The sequence below is a fragment of the Mobula birostris genome, chromosome 10 (assembly GCF_030028105.1).
Source record: "Mobula birostris isolate sMobBir1 chromosome 10, sMobBir1.hap1, whole genome shotgun sequence".
NCBI classification, from domain to species: domain Eukaryota; kingdom Metazoa; phylum Chordata; class Chondrichthyes; order Myliobatiformes; family Myliobatidae; genus Mobula; species Mobula birostris.
The window spans coordinates 77,101,897-77,117,194 of record NC_092379.1 but is presented as its reverse complement, the minus strand read 5'-3'; positions in this window follow the sequence as shown (position 1 = coordinate 77,117,194).

The following is a 15,298-nucleotide window of genomic DNA, read 5'->3' as shown; positions in this document are numbered from 1 at the left end:
TTCTGGTAATGCCTCCCACCTTCACCATTCCCTATTTCTATTTCCCTCGCTCACCTTATCTCCTTACCTGCCTATCACCTCCCTTTGGTGCTCCTCCTCCTTTTCCATGGCCTTCTGTCCTCTCCTATCAGATTCTCCCTTCTCCAGCCCTGTATCTCTTTCACCAATCAACTTCCCAGCTCTTTACTTCACCCCTTCCCCATTCACGGTTTCACTTATCACCTTGTGCTTCTCCCTCCCCTCCAGCCACTTTCTGACTCTGACTCCTCATCTTTCTTTCCAGTCCTGATGAAGCGTCTTGGCTTGAAACGTCGCCTGTACTATTTCCCATAGACACTGCTAGGCCTGCTGAGTTCCTCCAGCATTTTGTGTGTGTTGCTTGGATTTCCAAGATCTGCAGATTTTTTCTTATTTGTAAATACTGAGGCTGCAAGAACAAGTTAGTGGTGAAAGAGGCTATATCAGAGAGATACAGCACCCTGGAGCATTTCCACATTTTCAAAACACTTTGGGAAGCACTCTCCATTTGCCACTGAAAACATACAGTGATTCTATACAATATAGCAACTCATCAAAGCCATCTCTAAAGCCTGAAACCTTTTCACCTGGAATATATATACAGAAAACACAGAAGAAAACCAATAGTTTCAAGTTCTCAAGACAGGTACCATTTTGATTTATATATACAGTATATTACCCTTCCTCTATTGTAACTGAATCAAAAACTATGCGACAAATCAAATAATCAGTTGTAAAATATTTTCTCTTGTGCCTGAAGACTATGACTTTCAGTTTAATCTGGGACAATAGTACATAATTAATTCTATTTCTGCAACTCTCCTGAGGAGTTCCAGTCAAAGGATTATTAAAAATGAGGGGTAGTGACTGGGCCACAATTATGTTTAAGGCAGCATGAAAACAAAATTATTAGCCAGTCACAAATCACAATTGCTTTTTTATACAAAGTACCAAAGCAACACATACAAAATTCTGGAGGAACTCAGCAGGTCAGGCAGAGTCTATGGAAAGGAAAAAATAGTTAACGTTTCAGGCAGAGATTCTTCACCAGGACTCCACAAAATGCTGGAGAAACTCAACAGGTCAGGAACAAAATTTCCCTTTAAATCTTGTTTTGAACTTCGTTGCAATTTTATAAATGCCAATTGACATACAGTATTCAGAAAAATGTTGAACTCCAACTGAGATCAGATGGTGCTGTTGACATAAAACACAAGTGTTATTTGATCCAGCCAATCCAATTGCAAGAAAACAGAGTCATAGAGTTGTACAGCATAGAAACGGGCTCTTTGAACCACCATGTGTACCTTGACCTTTTGGCCCAGAACAATGCAGCAGTACATTCTACAGCTGCAAAGCAATTATGATTTCCTGTCACAACCCCCAGTGGGCAGAACAAGGCTTGAGTGAATAACCATCTAAATCAGATGTAGCTGCTGGTGGAATGTTCCTCAGTGTTCATTGGACCCACAGAATTAGATCAGAATGACAAATTGGACCAAGCCCCACATTATTTTTCATGGTACCTAAGTAAGATCTTCTAGTTATAGTGGGAAGTGACAAAGCAGAGGGAAAGGATTAAGTGTGAAGGTGATGCTAGAAATGATTAGCGAGGCTCACTCCTTGAATTCTGCTAATGCTTGAAAAGGGTGAGTAAAAAGTATAGGAGCTGACTGGAGATTTGCAACTGAATAATCAAATGGCCTTTTTTCCTCTGATGTAATACTATAATAAAACCAGTCTTTTAAAATTATTTGGCATGTTCCCGTTGAAAATCAACAACTTTTATACATGCACCATGGAAAGCATCCTATCTGGATGTATCACAGCTTCAAATGGCAACTGCTCTGCCCAAGGCTGAAAGTAATTACAGAGATGTGGGCACAGCTTGTCCTTCACAGAAATCTGCCTCACCTCCATGGACTCTGTCTATTCACTATTTCAGAAAAGTAGCAAGCATTAACAAATACACCTTCTTCTCCAGTCATTCTCTCTTCTCCCCCTTCCATTGGGAAGAAGAAGGTACAAAAGCTTGGAAACCCACAACACATTCAAAGCCAACTTCTCTTCATTCAATATTCCACTGTTATGAGTCTCTGGATTGGACCTCTATAAAATTAAAGATATGCTCTTATTCTCACAACCTACCTTATCATGTCCCTTGTATCTGATGGTCTACCTGCACTGCACTTTCCTCTAATTATAGCACAATATTTTACATTCATTTATTGCTATTTCCTTTAACTATGTTTTATGTTTTAAAATTATCTGTGTGAATAGCTTGCAAAATTAAGTTTATTTCACCTTATTTTGGTCATGATGATAATAAACCAATATCAATCCCAATTGTTATTAGCCTACAGTAATTAGACAACCACATTCAGAATATTGGTTTTAGATCCTATTTTAAAGACAGGCTTCACTGAAAGAGCTCAATCATGAGGTTGGCCTCTTTTGGTGACCACAGCAACATTTGCTTGTAGAACTGATTAAAAGCTGAACTCAAAACAACCACTGTAGATTCAACATTTGGTTATATGTTATTTGAATGCTGTAGAAAGATAATTAACAATGAAACCCAGATATTTTTTCTTATTTTGGAAGAACTGGGACCCAGTGGGGAGTTCTGTCAAAAAGATGAGAAACTGTTCACTCAGCAGCATCTGCAATCACACAATTGCCTGTCCAGGGACACGGACCATGAAATATTTAGACAGTGAGAAGCAGCCTATACTAAAGAACACAATATAGGTAACAGCTAATGATAAGACAGTAGGTGAAGAGTTGAAGTTCATGTTACATGGCGTGTCAGCGTTTTTACTGTCATTTTAGAGTGACTCCAGTTTTTGATTTTTTGAGGTCATCTTTCAAAACGAGATTTCTGGGTGATTTAGATGTACGTGATTCTAGCTCCAGACACAGTGATGAAGCTAGTGAAACAGCTGCCTGCCAGCACTAGTGACCCGGATTCAATCCTGGCTTCAGCTGTTGTTTAAATTTGCACATTCACTCTGTGAGCAGGTAATATGCCTCCACATGATTAGTGCAAATTTGGGTACAAAATGGCTTTGGTGGAGGCAGGGACCTGTTTCTATGTGGTAGCTCTGCCACTCAGTTACTCAAAAGTTGCAATGTGTTTGGTGTTGTTCACTCCTATAGAACAATGTTCTGGAGGGCACTCTGCCAGGGTTTGCATCCTGTTTTATACAGAGCCATAGTTGGCATGGCACTTTTGATAGAAGAATATCCCGATATCTCACTGTTATTACGGAGTAAAATGATCACTCTTCACCTACTGCCCGAACTTGCACACCAACTTCCCCACCAACCAATGCTTACTCCACAAGGAGGTTTAAACTCTGACGCTGTGAAAACATTTCCTTGAGGTTATCACAGGCAGCAAGTGCTAAATTCATGCACCTATGTTGTGTTGGCTGTCTTTGAAAGCTCACTGGCTCTGAGAAGGCCTAAAATGCTTTTACTTTGTTTTTAAATATATCTGACATGCAGAGAAGATTCAAAAATGAAGTACACAATCAATTCTTGATCCTGGTGAATAGTCTTGGCACAAAACATCGTCTACTTTTACCTCTCTATAGATGCTGCCTGACTCATTGTCTTCCTCCAGCATTTTGTGTATGCTGCTTTTGGTATGTTGCTGACGTTGAGTGAGCGGCTGTTGTTGTGACACCATTCAACTAGCTGATCTATCCCACTCCTGTACACCTCCTTGTCACTATCTGAGATTCTGTCAACAACATTGATGTCATCTGCAAATTTATAGCTGCCATTTGAGCTGTTCCTAGCCACACATTCATGAGCTTAAGGAGAGTAGTGCAGTGGGCTAAGCACCCTCTGTGAGGTGCACCCGTGTTGATCGAAGAGGCGTTATTACTGATCTGCACTGAATGCAGTCTCCTAATAAGGAGATTAAGCATCCATTTGCAGAGTGAGGTACAGCAGCCCATTTCTGAGGCTTATTGAATAGTAATGACTGGACAATCGTGTTGAATGTCGAGCTGTAATTGATTACCAGCAGCATTATTTGAAGCGTAACCTGACTAGATTGTATTCAACACATTTGATCTTCATCTTCCTTTCCTCCATCAGGTTATCAGCAGCACTTATAATGTGATAACATTTCTCAAGGTACTTCATAGAATGCTAAAAGGAAAATTTGTCCCAACATGGCATAGCGTGAAATTAGGGCAGATGACTAATAACAGTGAAAGCTAAACTTTATCAATGGTCTTAAGGGAAATAAGAAAGGTAGAGAGGCAAGAAAGGATTATGTTAGAACTCCAGAGTAGGGACTTGGCAGCCAACAGCATGGCCCACAAATGGTAAAACAACAAAATCAGGAGTCCTAATGTCTATCCACGGCCTCCTCTACTGTAAAGATGAAGCCACACTCAGGTTGGAGGAACAACACCTTATATTCCGTCTGGGTAGCCTCCAACCTGATGGCATGAACATCGACTTCTCTAACTTCCGCTAGGCCCCACTTCCCCCTCGTACCCCATCTGTTACTTATTTTTATGCACACATTCTTTCTCTCACTCTCCTTTTTCTCCCTCTGTCCCTCTGAATATACCTCTTGCCCATCCTCTGGGTCCCCCCCCCTTGTCTTTCTTCCCGGACCTCCTGTCCCATGATCCTCTCGTATCCCCTTTTGCCAATCACCTGTCCAGCTCTTGGCTCCATCCCTCCCCCTCCTGTCTTCTCCTATCATTTTGGATCTCCCCCTCCCCCTCCAACTTTCGAATCCCTTACTCACTCTTCCTTCAGTTAGTCCTGACGAAGGGTCTCGGCCTGAAACGTCGACTGCACCTCTTCCTACAGATGCTGCCTGGCCTGCTGTGTTCACCAGCAACTTTGATGTGTGTTGCAGGAGTCATAAGGAGGGATCCTGAACTGGAGCAGTATAGACATAACATAGATTTGTTGGGCTGAAGAAGATAATAGAGATAGGAAAGGACAAAATTACGGAGAATTGTAGAACAAAAATTGTGAATGTTAAAACTGACCTCCAAATATGTGTCATCCAGTAAGTACAGGGAAATGGGGAAACAGCAGTTGGAGTCAATAAAGCTGTAAACAATGAACTTCTGATTACTCGGATTCTTTTCAGAACAGAACAAGGAAGGGTCTCCAGAAATGCTTTCATGTAGTACCCCATAACAGTCTAAGCCAGTAGCCTCAACAGAGATTGATAAATTAGGTCTGCATTTGATCAGTGGCAGACAGCAAAGTTGACTGAAGTTGTTGCAACTAGAAAACTGTTACCCATGGGTTTCATGGGGTCTGGTGCACAGTCTTTTAACTTTCTATTGATGCTGACTTAAACATAAGAGACTTGATAACTGAATTTTCTAACATTATGAAAATGGCCCAAATATTGGATAGTGAGAAGAAAAGTTTTAGAGAGCAGGAAGATGATCCATTCAACTGGACATAAAATTGACAAATGGGACTTAAACCAGAGAAGAATCAGGTAATAGATTTGAGGAGGTGCAACACATTTACAATATGCTTGGATGTGTACTTGAAAAACTATGACTTACAGAGGCATAGAATTAGCACTAAAAGGTGAGTTAGATGAACTGTGAAGCTCAAACAATGAACAGAATGGTTTCCTTCTCTGTTGTTAACCTTTATATATCTATAGCTGACTGGGTGACAGCACAACATGTTCTGTCAGTAGCATAGGCAGTGATTAGTGCAATGCTTTACGGAGCCAATGATTAGGATTCTATTCCCACCACTGTTTGTAAGGAGTTTGGACATTCTACCCATTTCCATGTGGGTTTCCTCTGGGTGCTCCGGTTTCCTCACCCATTCCAAGGACATAAAGGTTAGGAATAGTAAGTAGTGGGAATGCTATGTCGGCATTGGAACCGTGCGCTTCTCCGGACTGTGTTGGTCATCAATCCAAACAAAGCATTTCACTGTATGTTTTGATGTCTTGATATACATGTGACAAATGAAACTAATCTTAATCTTGCCTATTGGAGTTCTGGCCCATTGTCCTTATGCTTTGTTTCCTGTCTCTTATCCAATTCAGCTCAACAAATCCAAAGTTTGTCTTCAGTTCCACGTTCTTCCATTTGTCAATATGACTCCCTGTTAGGAACCTTATCAAATACCTTCAGCAATTCCATATAAATAATAGCTGGGACATTCCTTTATCCTCCACTGTCCTGGAAAATTCAACTAATTTTGTTAAACATGACTTGTGTTCTATAAATCCATGGTGTTCTTTCTGATTTATTCATACTTGTCCAAATGTTTAGTCACACTATCCCCAATAACAGATTTCTGTAATATCCTCACAACAGACATTAGACTAATGGGCCTATCATTTCCTAGTTTATCTCTCATAACCCGAAACGACTTTAGAAATTTTCTGCTCCCAAGGACATCTTTCTGTACAGCGTACAACATGCAGTTCTTTAGGGACTGTGTGTGTGTGTGTGTGTGTGTGTGTGTGTGTGCACGCGCGTGCAAAAAGACTTGGTCTTTTTGTTCCAGTGTTAGGCTGGACAAGAATATGTATCGGTATTTTGGAAATCCTCATGCCAGTTGTTTCTAAAGAGTATTATTCAACGGAGTCATTCTTTGAGTGGTAACATAAGTAGTAAAACAAGAGGATTAATTTGATACAACTGTTTGGTGACTGTTGGGAAAATCTGCCCCGGCTCCTAATGTGATAATTAGAAATAATTTTAGACAAAATTTGTGAAACTTTAACTCCAAGGCTTTATTTGACTAAAAACATTACTAATTACATCTTTTCTGAAGTAATTTTTGCCAAATTATTACTGCAAACAATGAAGAGCTGAGCGAAGGCAAAGTGATTTTGAGAGATGAACAGTATTGGTACGTTGCAGAGTTGACACAGATGGAGTGAGTCACTCGAGGAGGAGAAGTTGAGGTAGAGGATTTCCGATGCCTGTACAACTGGCCCAGGTGCAAGGTTGGATCGCTCTGGGTGCTGAGCTAATTTGGAGAAATCGAGAGCAGCTTCAGGCCGGGCAGTGAAATTTGGGCCCGGAATGAGTTACTGGGCAGCATAGTCTTGGCCCAGAACCTTTTGCTACAGTGGTGCCTGGGTTCTAGTAGAAGTTACTATACGCTGTTTGGACAATTTAAGTGCCGGCCCAGATAAACTGGAAAGAAGGTGCGCTGGGATCAGAGGAGAGAGCAGATTTTGCTCACTCTCCCATGATGTTCATCCCGCTTGGTGGCACAATAACGTCAGTGCCGGTCTCCGGAGCAAAGGTTCCTGAGTTCAAATCCAAGTTGGGTTGAGCGTCGAGCTAGCAACTCAGCCTCGTAAAAACAAGAATATCTTGCTATGGAAATACCGTCATGCCGGTGCCCCGATAACTCCACTGCTGAGTTAAGGGCAATTCTTCTTCTCTTCTTCCCATGATGTTCCATAGTGCTGTGGCTATGAGGACTGCCCCGGCTGCTTCGCTCCATGCTTGCTAATACGATGGACAGATACCGAGGCTTTGGGCCTGCTCCGGGGGGTTCAGATCTGAGGATTCATTTTTGGTTCAGAATGTTGTCGCTAGCTTCTGTTGTTTGCATGACTTGTGGTGTTTTTTCCCTTTTCTTTGTGTATTGGGGGTTGGTCTTTTATTTTTTTAAATTGTATTCTTTGGGTTTCTTGCTTTGTGGCTGCCTGTAAGCAAACAAATCTCAAGGTTGTATAATTTATACATTCTTTGAATCTTTGAAACTTTGAAACCAGAAATATACTGTAGCTGCTTAGATGCATCATACACTCTGCAACAAACTCAGTGCCAGTTCTTTGCCAACTTCTAGTGTATAATGTCGATTTCTAGTGCATAATCTTCTCTAATATGTGGTCCACAGTAGAAGCTTTTTTATTGAAGAATTGTTAAATGTGCAGCAGTTATATCAGAGTAGTCTACACACAATTTGTTCTAAAGTGCATCTAATAAACCCAGATTATCCAGAATCCCAGAAGGGGAAATCGGTATGTGAATGGGGGCACCGCTGTGAATAGCAGCCATACAGATCTAAACAGAAAAAATAATCTGTATCCTTGGCAAAGGGGCCTCTTTTACTACTGCAGCCTTGAACTGCCTTGATAGCTATTTAAGAGTCTACTTTCTTCATACATTGCATCACTGTTGAGGTCTCTTATTATGTAGAACTACCAGTAGATTGGTACCATATCTCTGACTTGTTCACATGGGTGACTTTATGCCTTCAGGGTTCATTGCTAAATTCAAACCAGCCCACCATATCCAGGTGGCGGTATTTAGGAGTGGCTGCCAATTCATAGGTTCATATAATAAGATAGCAAGAACACAGGCCCATCGCCTCAGCTCATCCATGTTGACCAATTTGCCTATCTAAGCTACTTACATTTGTCTACTTTTAGCCCATATCTCTCTAAATCTTCCCTATCCATGTACTTGAGGATTGCAATGACAGTCTGAATACAAACAAAATTGTTAGCTTGAAATATGAAATAATGGACTGAAATTTCTCCTCTTTTGCTTCTGCACAATGCACAATAATGAAAATGAAGAACATTTTTATAAACAAGTGCACCATACAAGTACTTTTAACTTAGGTGACCTCAATTCAATTTCCACACATTGTGCTTTCCAGCTATTTTCAAATACAATAACTCTTTGGCCACCTGGTTCCAAGCCCACAGATAGGATGGACATGGAAACTATGATCACTTTGTCTTTCCTTGGATGTAATATTAAATAGTGTCTGCATACATGGTCTTATTTTGTTAAGATTTATTTGTGGGGCTGTTGCACTTCAAAGTATGAGATAATATCTTAGACAGGTTGTAAACCCACCAGCTACCTTATTAAAGACAACTTTAAGCATATTCAGGGCTAAGAAAAGATGGGTAAGATGTTGTAAAGTTTACTTTTAAGTCAATAATACCCCAGAAGAACATTGCACCAGTGAACAACGTGACCAAGGGCGTTATCCCTCAGACGGTTCATGAAACTGCGTCTTTCACTTCACTTACTTCTCTTTTTCTTTCAAATATGTTTCGCTACTGTTGGAGCTTGTGTGCTACATCTTTGTGGTCTGTTTTCAAGGGAGCTTGGCAAGGTTTCAAGCAAAGCATGCAGCCTGGAGGCCAAGGAGCCAGAAACAATATGTGAACCCATGATTGTGTCCAGTTCTCACCGATCTCGCCGATTAACGTGTTGAGGAAGATAAATCAGTGAGGACGAGAGCATAAGGTTAACGGGTGTTCATCACCATCTACCTCCATGTGGATGTTCCCTCTCTCTCGCTCTCTCTCACTATATTTCTCCAACTCCCTCTACCCTCCCCCCCCCCCAGAGGAAGGTGCCTACACTTGAATGGTCTCTTTCACTCCCTGTCACTCAATGAGCCAGAGGATGGTGCCAGTGTTCATGGGACTTTGGTAAGGTTTCATTGAAGCATTTTGTGAGCTGGACTCTGGAGTTCACATTGTGATGCGTTTCTGGTTCTGGTCACTCTTTATTTGTTGCAGTTTTGTGCAATTTTGATCACGGCAGACTGCAGATATCAGATATCAAGAGATGCTGTCATGGTCCAGTCCGTGAAGTCCGTATTCCAGTTCACAGTCCGGTCCATCAACCTTTGCTCCAGGTTTTCCTATCTACCCTGTTTCTGTCCTTGTTGAGCTAATTGAGGCAGCTGATGCTCGTTGGGGCTGGCTGCATAAATACCTTCAGAGACCCAGGTGTGGCTGCTGGATTGTTCTTGTCCTTACTCCTTGTATCCCTTCCCCTGCCTTCTGTTTCCTTGCCTGAAACCCTGCCTTGTCTTGCTGGTAACTCTCGCCTCACCTTACATTGCCTGAAGCCTTTCCTGATCTTGCTGGTAACTCTCACCTCGCCTCGCCTGCAGTCTTGTCCTGGAGCCACCCTGTACCTAGCTCCCTTCCTGTTCCTTGCCTCTGTTGGGTAAGCCAGGCCGTCTCACCGTTACCTGCGGTTGGTTCTGTCCCTTCCTGTCCTTTGCCTCTGGAGGGTGGTGATCTGCGCCCTGCCCAGGAGTACCGCGCCCTGCCCAGGTGACCTGCGCCCTAACAGGAGGAGCCTCGCCTCAAGTCTTCAGCCTCCTGCCAAGCCTCGCCTCGTCTCCTGCCTCCAGCCTCGCCTCGCCTCGCGTCTCCTGCCTCCAGCCTCCAGCCTCGCCTCACTTCAAGTCTCCTGCCTCCAGCCTCTAGCCTCGCCTCGCCTTAAGTCTCCTGTCTCCAGCCTCGCCTCGCCTCAAGTCTCCTGCCTCCAGCCTCGCCTCGCCTCACCTCAGGTCTCCTTCCTCCACCCTCCAGCCTCACCTCAAGTCTCAAGTCTCCAGCCTCCTGGCAAGCCTCGCCTCAACTCTTGCCTAGCCTCAAGCCTGAAGACTCCAGCCTCCTGCCTAGCCTCAAGCCTGAAGACTCCAGCCTCCTGCCTCCTGCCAAGCCAAGTCTCTAGTCTTTAACCTCAAGCCCAAAGACCCCAGCCTCATCCTGCCTGCCTGCCAAGCCTCGTCCTTGCCTAGTTCTGGGGTCCGAGCCAGAGGCAAGACCCAGGTACTGGGTCCTTGTCCAGTCTCTGGCTCGGAGTCCAAGCCCAGGCTCCTAGCTCTCTTGTCTAGTCCTGTTCTGGGTTCCCGGTTTTCGTGTCTATATCCTTGCCCTCAGCCTGTATTCTAGTCCTGTCCCTAGTACTTCAGTGTCGGTGTCTTGCACTTGGGTCCGTTCCCAGCCACCGCCGTATGACAGATGCAGCGCTGGATTGAACTGAACTGAATGTGCCTAGACTCTTCCAATATCTTTGTGATTTGGTATTTTGTACTCTGTGTTTTTCTTTTGTTCTTTTTGCCATTTGCACGATGTGTTCTTTTTTGCGCATTGAGGGGTTTGATGTTTTCTTTAAACGCGTTCCATGATTTTCTTTGTTTTATGGCTGCCTGTGGGGAGATGAATCTCAGGGTTGTATACTGCATACATTCTTTAATAATAAATATACTTTGAATCTTTGAATCTTGAATCTTTGAAAGAAAGCACAGCAGGCTGGGAATTAAATGCTGCTTGAGTAAGTGCATTAAACACTCATGTAATGTGACCAATGAATATCCTGTTCAAGGGCACAGTACTGGGAAACTCATTGATGCATGAGAACCAGACAACCATGTGTTAATAAACAAGACTCAAGGAATTATATGCATTTCCTTTGCCCATTCTACCATTGGAGGAAGTTGGATGGCTCCCTATCCTGAAATCAACTGGCAATCCATTCGGCTATTCACTCCCTGACTCAGCACTGCTCCTGTAGCCAGGGCAGTAGACAAATGACAGCCAGCTTCTCTATGGTTTCCTCTCTTACATCATTTAACAGCTTGGTCTAATACTTCATTCACTTTCAGAGGTGCTAACTTCTTTAATACTTGTCTTACTATGCTTGAAACATCCAGTATTCCACACACATCATACTGAAATGCATCATCAAGATCCTCTCACCTTATCTGAACAGAGTAGCAACATATTTATCAAGAACTTTTCAAACTTCTTTCTGCCTCCGCATATAGGTTATTTTTCTGGTCCCTAAAGTTCTACACTTTTGAGTTACTCTTCTGATTTCTATATATTTATTAATTAATCTTTGTAATTTCTTTAGTTTCCTTGCCAATATGTTTCATACTGCCTTTGCTTTCCTGATGAAGGCTTCTCAGTTCACAGGAAGGAATGAACTGCTGATTCGTAGAAGGCAAAAGGTGTGGATCTGTGTTTCATGATAAATTCCTTGTAGGATTTGAACATGGAGGTTTTGCCATACTCTTATTCCCCACAATCTAAAACATTGAACAATTAAGTGCCAACCATTCTACTTACCAAGACTTTCTCCTCCGTGATCATGACCGCAGTTTATCGACCACCAAAAGCCAACATAAATCAGTCACTTGAGATATTAAATGTTGCTTTCACTAAATAAGAAACAGTCCACCCCAGTGCATTCCAAATCATAGGCAGGGGCTTCATTCAGGCTTGTCTGAAGAAATCTCTGCTTGGTTATCACCAGCATGTAACCTCTAGCACCCAGCCACCCGAACACACTAGACCACTACCATTCTACGATAAGGAATGCCTTTTGTTCCATACCCAGACTGCATTTCGGGAAATCTGATCACTTGGCTGTCCTCCTGTCTGCATACATGAAGAGGCTAAAGAGCAAGGCTCCACAGATAAGGACAACAAAGGGGTTGTTGTGGGAGGCAGAGGAGTGGCTATGTGTTGATATAAATTCCAGAAAGCCATCTCACAAGTGAATTAGCAATTCTGGACCAAATTTGAATCAATGAAGGATGCTTGACAGTTGTGGCAAGGCATGAATAGTCATAGTCATACTTTATTGATCCAAGGGGAAATTGAATGCTATTGCATCTTACAAAGTGAAACAAAGCCACATAGGTGACAACAAGGCTTCACTCCCAGATGAGCTCAATGCCTTCTATGCTTGCTTTGACCCTCAAAACATGGAAGAAACTTCATGACCTCCCACAGTCCCTGATGACCCTGTGATTTCAATCTCTATGGTCAATGTGAAACCATCCTTCAGGAGGGTGAACCCAGGGAAAACATCCAACCCAGACAGGGTACCTGGCCAATTGCTAAATACCTGTGCTAATCAGCTGGCTGTAGAGTACATTGATATCTCTAACATCTCACTTTGGTAGTCTAAGTACCTACCTGCTTCAAGCAGGCCTAAGAAGAATACGGCAAGCTGTCTCAATGATAATCATCCAGTAGCACTTCTGTGGTTCGTCCATCGTCGTCGATGAAGACCTCGACACCATTAGTCACTTAGAGACTGGATGCGGTGTGTCCAAAGATGACTGGTCAGGCCAATTTGGGCACGGAATTTCCTGGCACATGTTGGGCAGACATGTGTAGGCATTGCAGTTGTTGCGCTGGTGGGTCTGGACTTGCTCAGCTCGCACTTATGTTGTGCTTCAGCAATACGCCTTGCTTCGTAAGCTTGACAGCTCTTGTGGGTGAGGCCACACCAGGTAGGGCAATAGCACTTACATCCACTGTGATGAAGTGATTTAAGAGGCTGGTGAAGAAACACATCAACTCCTGTCTGAGAAGCTACTTGGATACACTTCAGTTTACCTACTGGCACAACAGCTCCTCAGCAGATGCCATCTCGTTGGCTTTTCAGTCAACCCTGGGATATTTGACCAGCAAAGATATATACATCAGGGTGCTCTTTATTGACTACAGCTCTACGTTCAATCCTATCATCTCCTCAAAATTATTCACTAAACTTCCAAGACCTTGGCCTCAATACCTCCCTGTGTAATTGGATCCTCAGTTTCCTTGCGGTAGACCTCGTCAGTACAGACTGGCAACAACACCTCCTCCACAATCACCATCAGCACAGGAGCGCTACAAGGCTTAGTCCTCTGCTCTACTCGCTTTATTCTTCTGACTGTGTGGCTAAGCACAGCTCCAATACATATTTAAGATTGCTGACAACACCACTGCTATTGGCCAAATCAAATATAGTGAGGAATCAGCATAAAGAAGGGAGATTGAAAATGTGGCTGAGTAGTTTCATAACAACAACCTGTTACTCAATGTCAGCAAGACCAAGGGCCTTATTATTGACTTTAGGAGGAGGAAACTGGAGCTCTAGGAGCCAGTTCTCACCAGGAGATCAGAGGTGGAGAGGGCCATTGACTTTAAATTCCTTGGTGTTATCATTTCTGAGGACCTGTCCTAGACCCAGTGCATAAGTGCAATTATGAAGAAAACGCAGCAGCACCTTTACATCCTTAGAAGTCTCCATAGATTCAGCATGGCATCTAAAGTTTTGGCAAACTTCTATACATGTGTGGTGGAGAGTATATTAGCTGATTTCTTCACAGTCTGGTATAGAAATACCAATGCCCTTGAACAAAAAGTCCATCATCATGGGTAAAGCCCACCCCACCTTTGAGCTTATCCACATGGAGCACTATTGCAGGAAAGCACCATTCATCATCAAGTACCCCCACCACCCAGGCCATGCTGTCTCCTCACTGCTGCCATCAGGGAAATGGTATACAGTAGGAGCCTTCGGACACTCACCACCATATTCAGGAACAGTTATTACACCTCAGCCATTAGGCACTTGAACCAGTGGGGATAAATTCACTCAGCTTCACTCGCCCCATCACTAAACTGTTTGTGCAAACTATGGACTCACTATCAAGGACTCTTCATCTCATGTTCTCAATAATTATTGCTTAATTATTTATTTATTCATTCATTCATTTATTTTACATTGGTTGCAGTCTTTCTGTCACTATCACTATCTATTGCGTTTCTTGGATTTACTGAGTAAGTTTATATATGGTGACAGATATGTATTTGATAATAAATTACTTTGATCTACTTTGAACTTTGATTTCCATTTGTAATTTAACCCCTAGTGCTTTCAATGGTTCCATTTAATATCAGAGAATTTATACAGTATACAGCCTGAAATTCCTACTCTTTGCAGACATCCATGAAACAGAAAACCCCAAAGAATGAATGATAGAAAAATGCTAAAACCCAAAAGTCACCTAACCTCCTTCCAGACACAAGCAACAGCAAAGCATCCACCCTCCCCATCCCCCTCCCCCTCCGCCTCTCCCCACTTGTTCCAGCAGGAAGCATCAACACCTACCACCCACCAAGCAAGCAATACTAAAGCCCCCAAAGAGACCGTGATCTAGATCCATCAAGAACTACAGTCCATCACCCATCACTTCGACATGCTATAGTCTTTCTTTCTCACCAACAAGGGACAGAGAAGTGTCACCCTTTCCATAGCGAGAGGGCAACCGACAGATTGCTGTTTCAATATAACAATCTGAAGCAACACTTATTTGACTTGCGAACCAGCAGTCCAGCAGAATCTCCACCACCTCCCCTCCTCTCCCCTCCTCTCGGGGAGGGGGGGGGGGGAGAGAGAGAGAGAGAGAGAGAGAGAGAGAGAGAGAGAGAGAGAGAGAGAGAGAGAGAGAGAGAGATTGTGCAGAGACCTCTGATAGCTACACCCACTGCCTCAATGTTTCGATCTCCCATGATGTTCCTGTTGGCAGTATTGGTGAGGAATCGACTCCACAGTGTCTGCCTGTGGTCGCACCCCTCCCCCCTAAAGGCACATGTCTTCCAGGCTGCTCTGGGAGATATTAAAAATAGCTGGGTGGTGAGCTCTCCATCACCATGAACCTTAGTTTGAGTACAGCTGTAGAT